Source organism: Impatiens glandulifera, chromosome 2 (assembly GCF_907164915.1).
Source record: "Impatiens glandulifera chromosome 2, dImpGla2.1, whole genome shotgun sequence".
NCBI lineage: Eukaryota > Viridiplantae > Streptophyta > Magnoliopsida > Ericales > Balsaminaceae > Impatiens > Impatiens glandulifera.
Genome location: NC_061863.1, coordinates 39,168,518 through 39,177,829, shown reverse-complemented (window position 1 = coordinate 39,177,829; position 9,312 = coordinate 39,168,518). Strand labels below are relative to the sequence as shown.

General features: G+C 32.2%; 1 pseudogene; it reads left to right on the top strand.

The window, feature by feature from the left end:
• The first annotated feature begins 2,002 nt into the window (after nucleotides 1-2,002).
• Nucleotides 2,003-5,985, top strand: LOC124924652 (annotated as a pseudogene).
• The last annotated feature ends 3,327 nt before the right edge of the window (nucleotides 5,986-9,312 follow it).

Below are 9,312 nucleotides of genomic sequence, written 5' to 3'. Positions count from 1 at the left end.
TCAGATTTGGTGATGATAGAGGTACATTATTTTAACATTTTCCATGGTTTGAAGGTCAATCAATCATTACTAAGCGGGAATTTAAAAGAGTTTGCACTAGAATGGAATGTCAAAGTGCGACGCTGCGTGATGTTAAAGATGAGAAATATAACTCACTTTTGAGGACTATTCCAGAAGGTAAGCGAAATTTGGAGGATATTAATCAAATTTAGCTTCATGATGGAAATAATTCAAACTTTTAGAAAGCTGAAGTCAATGACAAATTCAATACAAATGTGGCATGACAGATTATCCAAAGTAGAGGACACATTGTGAGTTGGGCTCCCCTAGTATTGTCTTCCAATGTCATCATCGTCATCAAGTTGTTCTATGTCTGGTTTTTCGTAATACTTATGACGCGTGATCGAGTTACTAGGTATATGACCATTCCAAGTACATGTTGCGTCCTTTGTTCCACGAGGAAGAAACGATTGCTCACTTGCTTGGAGACTGTCCTTATACAAGTGAAATATGGATGTGTTATTCAAATGGTATGAGGGTCCAAAGTTTTCCCGAGGGCTAGAATCAAATAAAAGACTTTATGCTTGGAAATGCTAAGTGCGACTCTCTATCAAGAATATTATGAAGTGCTATTTTGGAGTGATCATGTACCAAATATGGACGGAAAGAAACGAAAGAGTGTTCACAAGAGCAAGACGTGATGGTGACCAAATTTGGTGAGATATTAATGATTGACATGCCCTAATACATACGTGGAGGAGAATACTCATTCGCCTAGAAAATTGGGAGCTTTGTCAAAATTGGTTGATAAAATTCGAAGAAATCACGAATTCTTCTTTGTTTAAGGCGCAATAGATTTTTATTGTTTAATTAAATGTTGTGTTTGTTTGAAACATGTAATTCGTTGTTTTGATTTCTTTATGTTTAAAATCATTCAAATTAGAGCAAATGCTTATTTTGCTCTAATTCAAAACACTTGTAGGTTTTACCAATTTTGGAGTTTTTAATAAAGTGGCGTTAAGTCGTTTTCCCAAAAAAAAACTACTCAAGGTCTTACCTCTTGCGGGCCCTAAGCTCACTTTGTCGTAATTCGCTTTGGAGTAGCCTCTATAACCCCTTATTCATGCGGGAAACATTTGATTAAACGAGAGTAAGATTTTCTCTTCAAGAGATAATATTGACTAGACGGAGGGGGAAGGACCCTAACCTAGCTAACCGAGTTCATGAGCAACCGAAGTTAGTGAAGTGAAGCATCAAACATCATTTCATATCTTACTGAAGAATTCGATTGAACTAAGTAAAGTGTAAGATGGAGGGATGATTTAGAGAGTTTACATTTTTTATGACCAATGGAAAAAGAGGAATTAATTTTTCTAAGGGGCTTATAAATATAAATAGAGTGAGGTTAAATATAAATTGTTTTGAAAGTCATAGTTGAAAAGAAAAAATAATAAAAAAATTGACTCTTTTCCTTTTAAACCATAGTTTTTTTTTTTTGGTTACTTTTATAGTGATAGATTGAGGACAAAAAAAAAATTATTATGGTCTGGTCTAATTATTAAAATATTAATATCTAATTCTATAAAATTAAAATAAGAATAATATATTTTTTTTTATAATAATTTGAATGATCACATAATTAATTTCATTTAGGTTAAGGATAATTCCTTAATTAAATAGATATATTATAAAGTAACTAAATTTATTGAACCCCAACCAGTCCTAGCTGTTAAATACATAAACTATTCAATGCTGGATGAAAAGTCCCCACAATCATAATACCCTCGATTGGTTCGTCCAATTACAAAAGCCCTTTTTCTCTTTTCTTCTCTTTCTACAACTGCATCACCATGAAATCTTCAGAGAGATTATCATCATCCTCCGAAGAGAGCAACAACGGCCATGACCAACTTCAATTAATTTGTAGTCATCGGGAAGAACTGCAATCCAGTATGAACGAGATCAGTTCTCTGAAGAAAATCGGTTCAAAATGAATATTAACATGATATTGATTGGGATGAACTATGCATGCTTATTGGTTGGATCTGTATCAGCGAGTCTTGTCTCCAAATTCTACTTCATTCATAAGGGTTCAAGCCGTTGGGTCTCAACTTTAGTTCAATGCGCCGGATTCCACTCCTCATCCCTTTCATTTACATCCCTCATTACCTCTTCCCTTCAATTTCACCCGGAAAACGTCCTTTTTCTCGATTGATCGCCAGACCGAGGATCCTAGGACTCTCTCTTTTGTCGGTCTCCTCTTAGGAGTAAACAACTTGCTCTTCTCATGGGGAAATTCATACCTCCCACTTTCCACTTCCTCTCTACTCTTGTCATCACAACTGGCGTTCAACCTTATTCTCTCCATTATCCTCGTCAAACAAAAGGTTAACTTTCATAACCTAAACTGCGTCGTTTTGTTTCCTTGGCCTCCGTCCTTCTCGCTCTATCCACGCACCACGATCGCCCTCAGGGATTGACCCACTCTGATATTTGGTGGGGTTTTCTGCACAATCGGGGCGGGTTTACTATTCTCACTTATCTCCCTCTAATGGAGATAATATACAGAAATGTAGATTCTTATTCGATGGTGATGGAGATGCAGGTGCCGATGGAAGCTGCGGCGACTGCTCTAGCGGTGATGGGGGATGGCGGTAGACAAGGGCGGGTTTAAGGAAATTAGGTGGACGTAGCCATATCATCTCTGTAAACAATCTTCTCGATAATAATTTCTCTCTTCTAGGTGGACGTAGCCAAGTTCTATTTTGGTGAATCATGTTAAATCTATGTTTGTTTATTGTTTACGTCATTCTCACGCGTTCCGTTATAACAAGAGCTGCTAATGTGGAGCATTCACCTAGATCTTCATTAGGGGTTGATTTTGGAGGATGTAGAGCATTAGATTAAAAGAACCTCGATCACTAAGGTAACTAGCACGCTGATCGCCATATGGAGCTTTGGATCAATCCTAAGAGCCGTTGGATGAGCACTTCAATCACCATCTAAACTATTTGGGCTAAGCAACAAGAGCTGTTGGATGAAGACTACACGGATCGCAGAGCCATGCCCAGTTTAGATACTTTTTGAGAACTTGAGTTTCTGTTTGCTACATCAAATCCGACAAGAAATGAGGTAAAATGGTCGCAAGAAGCTCGTTATCTAAATGCCACAGCTCATTAATTTTGTCTCCAAAATTTCAGCTGCCGAATATGCCGTGGTCAAATTTATCGTGGAAAGGAAACGGTGAGGGTGTGGAGAACAACTAGAGCTTCCAAAAATATCTCCCAAGGTTTCACAATTTTTCGATTCCTAAGCTTGTCTAATTTTCTTTTTTTTTGCGTCGCTAAGTTCGATGCTACCAGTAAGGTAGTGTATGTATCCATTAAGAAAGTGTCACATATACAAAGAAAAAAATAACAAATAAGGGAGGTGATACTTGACTTTTGTACATAGGTTGTTACTTAATGAGTGGGATACATGTAATGTCTATACTTGTAGCATCAAATTAACCCTTTGTGTTAGGCTTATGAGTGACTATAAGCCACTTACACCGATCCTTAGGTATGATAATCCACGAAGAACTCATTTTAAGTGTCAATTGATTAAGAAATAATACAGTAAAAGAAAAAGTAAAAATAAAAAATCACTCTATTGTGCCACTTTAGGGAAAATATGATATTATTCCCCGATATATTATTATCTAAATCTTTATTGAGACTTTATCATTAAAAATGATAAAAATAATTTTATTTATTAATCTTAAACCTTATTTTTTATTTCTCATCTCATTTTGAGTGAGACAACTAAGAATGACAATTTGAAACCGCCCCGTGAAAACCGAACCGAATTGCCCTGTTTGGGATGATTTTTCCCCGAAATCGAACAGGGATGGAACGGGGATGGTATTTGTGTCCCCCACCTCGACCCGCCCCGATTTCATCGCGATTTTGCCCCGAATACCATAAATATAATTAAATATATTAAATCACCAATATATTTATTTATTCACTATATTTATAAGAGTAGTAATGTTATTTCTTTTAATAATATAAATTTTTAAATATTACAATATATATTATATTAAAAAAATCATTTATATAATTTTATTGTATAATTTTTTTATTTAAAAAAAATTATTAATGGTGTACCGTAGGATTCTCCGAAACCGAAAAAAACGAACGGGGCGGGAATGGTATTAAAAAAATCTACGAAATTAAAACGGTACGGGGATGGTAAATGCATTTCCCGCCCCGAACCACTCATTGCCATCCCTAGAGACAACATCCTAAAAAATCGTTTTCTCATCTCATTTACGAGATTTGAGATGAGGGTAATTAAATGAATTTTAATAAAATCGACAACAAAAAACTAACTCTAGCGGGGTTTATCATTTTAGTTCTTCACAAGATTCGAGAGAAAAATAAGTTATGAACGTTGAAGTTATTTTGGATGTTATAATAAATAAAGATTTACATTCACTTTCTACGTTTTGAAATATAATCGATTACACTCCTCCACTCCTTGCATGTTAGGGCCTAGAAGAACGACCAAGATTCTTTGCTTTGGAGTTCACAACGCTCACACTCCTCCACTCCTTACATGTTAGGGTCTAGAAGAACGACCAAGATTCTTTGCTTTGGAGTTCACAACGCTGGTGCATGGTATTCAATAGTCAAATGTAGACCAAATTAATCTATTATTCTGAATCTTTGAAGAACGTTAATCTAGACGAAATTGATTTCTCAAATTTCGAATCTTTAAATATTGACCAAGGTTCTCTGTTTTGGAGTTCGCGACGCTGGTGCAGGGTTCACAACTGGCGGTCTTTTATGGAGAGAGTCGATGCCTCTCATGTTCATCCAAGCCATAATTTACCTAAGCATCATCGCAATGACACGTTTGGCACGGCCTAACTTATCCAAAGTGTGCTACCAGCCGACAGACAAGAACTTCTTCTTGATCAAAACAGGACTGAAGCTGGTCGCACTTTGGTCAATTGTGGCTGCTTGCTTATACGATTCCATTCTTCATTGTCCCCACACAATCCACCCTTTAATGGGATGGGGGCTATACTTGTTGGGAAGTTTTGCGCTTGTTTGCATAGCGATAAACGCGTTTCTACTTCCGTGATGGGCAGTTTTGGAGCTGTGGATAAGTATTTTGGTGGCACTTTGTGTGATGGCTTATCCTTGGTATAATGAGGGTGTTGTGAGAGTTTTGTCTCTGTTTGGACTTTGGATACACATGTTGCTACACTTTGGGTTTCGTTTGTAAAGATTTTGTCTTGTCTACATGTTTCGCTGAAAAGGGAAGTGTTCTTGCCAAGGAAACGATAGGATTTTAAATAAAGTTTTTAAAAAAGTTTTAATATATAATAATAAAATAATACATTCCAGCTACTATCAATCTGATTTGAATGTTAGGAGCATATTATTTTCTTATCATCTTACATTGCAATTAAAAGTAAGCACCATTGAATCATCAGCCAAACCAAAACAAGACATCTAGCTCAATGCAGTTTCTGTGGAAGATCTATTGAAGGGAAGATGCTGATCAGGGATCCCATCTTCTGCACGTTTTTCTTCAAACCACTTCACCACTCTTTTCGAGGCAGATTTGTCACATGTACAATGCTCACTATCATAATTAAGAAATGTGTTCGACATGGGTGCATGTGTATATTGGTGGACGATTGCAGGGAATGTGGTGATGTGGCAGGCTTGTTTTATGGGAACGGAGGGAATGGTGTTTTTAACGACGTCCTTGACGGGAGGAATATGTACGACGGCGCTCATGATGTTTAATGTTACGGCGGGGGTTTTGGTTTATGGGGATCCATTTAACGGCCTCAAAGCGGTATCAACAGTACTTTGTTGTTGGGGATTCTGTTCATATTTGTATGGGATGTATGTTAAGTTGAAAGAGGAGGAGAAGAAGAAGCTTAATCAAACTCTAATTACAACCATTCGAGATGGAGATCATTGATAGCATTTTAAATTATTGTATTAGATTTGTTAATGGATTCGATTCGAAGGAATCGAACTTTTTATGGGTTATTTTGAACTTAGTGGTAAAATGCATCCAGAAATTTTTCTTTATTATCTATTTTTTTCAAAAGAAAAAGAAAACAAATTAAGGATTTGCATGTTATACAAGTGTCTCTACATGCATTTAGACAATGACATTAGAGATATGCATGCTATACAAATGTATGTGATCTGTTCATTACCAATGACATTTGTTGTGCAATTACAATACCTCGAATTTGACGAGAGAAAATTTATGACCTCTCCCATGTAGTGTCCTTGTTTTTTAGGACCATTTCCCTATCTACTTATCCTCTATTCACTTTTCTCAAATAGACTTACATTTTCATTTATTTTCTTAAAATGCTCACACTCTAATTAAATCATTAATTACATATTTTCTAATAATTAAAATTTTAAATAAGTATTAATATATTTTATTTATATAATTAAATAAATAATACTTAAATAATTAAAATAAAATAAATTAAATATATATTAAAATAAAATATACATTATATAAATATTAAAATTACACACATATTTAATATTTACTTAATTTTATAATTATAATTTATAGGATTAAAATTTGACATATTAAATTAAATAATTTAAATAAATATACAATAAAATAAAGTTATTAAATAAAATTAAACTATATAGATAAAATAAAATTTTATTTTAATGTTTACCTAAGATATTTTATTTTAAATATTTTATTTTAGTTTATAATATTTATTTGAATTATGTAATTTAAAGTACAAATAAGATATATAAAGGTAAAATAAAGTTTTATTTGATTTTATCTTTTTATGTAATATATTTTATTTTAATTTATAATATTTATTTAAATAATTTATTTAATATGTTTAATTTTAATTATACAATTATATTTATAAAATTAAATAAAGATAAATATATTAATATTTTTTTAATGTATTTTGTTAATATATAATATGTGAGTATGGTAAGAATATGAATGAAATTGTAAGTATATGAGAAAAAGTTGATGAAAGGTTTTAGATAGGAAAATTTATATTTTTTTTACTGTAACTTGACTTTCATATACCTTAATTTTAATAAGAAATTAGTATTTTATTTCTGATACCTAATAAATTAAACTTATTATAGCGAAGTAAGATAGAATAATTAGGGAGGGTATATATTAAATAATATATATTATAATTATATTTAAATTTAATTTAATTTTTAAAAATTATGTTTTAAAATTAAATTGACATTAAATCTATTTGAAAAAGAAAATAAATATGTTAATTTTATATAAACAAAATAAATATTTTGAAAGAATATAAATTTACTAAAATTAGTTTATTTTTAATTAGTAAGAATCTCATAATGCGATAATCTAAATTTTAAAATTGAATTAAAGTATAAATATTTATAATTTCATTAGTCATTATATATTTACTTATAAATATTATAAATATTTTTAATTTATAAATGTTATTTTGGTATTTCGGTATATATCGATATACCAAAATTTTGAAAATCTCATACATTTACCATAATAATAATTTTGATATAGATACCATACCTTACATTTTTCAGTATATCGAAAATCGATATTTTCAATATTTTGCGATACAGTATTTTCGATATACTGATAATATCAGTAATTTTTTCACCTTAACCCTCCCTTTTAAATATAAAAATCTTATAGATAATTTATCTTAAATTCTAAAATTACTTTTCTTTACAAGATTTTATAAAAACATTTGAATGTATTAACTTGAAATAATATGTGTTTGTACGCCATAAAATTTGTTAGTACATTTTTTAGAATCATCACCTAAATTGTTCTTTAAAGAACTATGATTATGATTGTTTTTAAAAAAAAAATTCTTTGGAGTTTAATGCTTAGTTACACGTGTTAAAAGTTATCAGCATTATCTCACACATATTTGTATATAAAAACGTTTCTACTATGCAACTATTGGTGTTTTATTTAAGAAATTACAATTTTACGTTTAAAATAATAATTTAAAACATAGAAGTATTATTTCTATGGTTCAACACCTAAGGGACCATGCCTTATTTGATCATATTCATACAACTAGATCAGTCCTATTTCATAACAATAATATGTATAGTGAAATTTATATATTTAGGGAGATAGAGGGTGAAAATGTGGCTAAATCTGAAACTTTTCCAAAATTTAATGTTATCACATATGATAAAGAAAAATCTAAGAATCGTGTAAAAATTTACCTTGTATTTTTTAGAGTTATAAAATTTAAGTTACAGACTCATAATATATATGAAAATATATAAAATATACCAAACAATTATAAAAATCAAAAAAAATTCTTAAACTTTTACAAAAAAAATATTTTAAATTGTTTCCTATTTTTATATATTTTAAAAAAATTATCTACACATCTAAAACAAAATCGATTAAAAATATTATAACAAAAAACAAACATAAGCTAGAAATTGGTTAGGGTTTAATCGATATGTGTCCAAGGAGGTTCGGACGAGATGGTAGAGGAGGGAAGCTTGTAGGCTGTTCAAATGGCTCGGTTCAGACCAGGCCTCGAATTAAAATAAAAAAGAGGAAAGGAGGTCATAGAGTCAAATCCCCGAGTCTCCATTTATTTTATTTTGCTTTGGATTTCTTTTATCAACGCATGAGGAGCTCCACATTTCTTTGGTTGGTCGCCTAGACATTTGACTGCATTTATCGGTCACCTTCATCATTTCCTCGGTTGGATGTTGAAGAGTAGTAGGAAACCCGCTCCTTCTTCATAAGGTATTGAACTCGCAACAAGCCTAAAAACTCAATTTCATAGGAAGACCCCACAACCATCAACCTACTTGACATAGACACAACTATCGAAATTACTACTCATGAAATCGTTACAAACCATGAACTCATCAAAGTGCAAATACCATTATCTTGGGGATTTTTCAAACCATAAAGAGAGCGTTTAAGGAGACATACATTGTCTTCATTAACGGGTTTGACAAACTCCTCGTGTTGTGGCATGAAGATCTTCTCCTCCAAGTTCACATGACGAAATTTCGTCTTCACGTCCATTTGCTTAAGCTTCAAGCCAAACCGATTCACTAGAGAAAGCAACACACGAATGGACGCGTGCTTCACTACCGGGGAGTAGATTTCGTTAATATCGACCCCTTTGCATTGTGTAAAGCCCTTAGTTACCAATCTCTCCTTAAACATTGCATTGTTACTACCCTCTACATCTTCTTTGCACTTGAACATCCACTTTGAACCAACCACCCGCTGATTCTTTAGTTTGTCCAC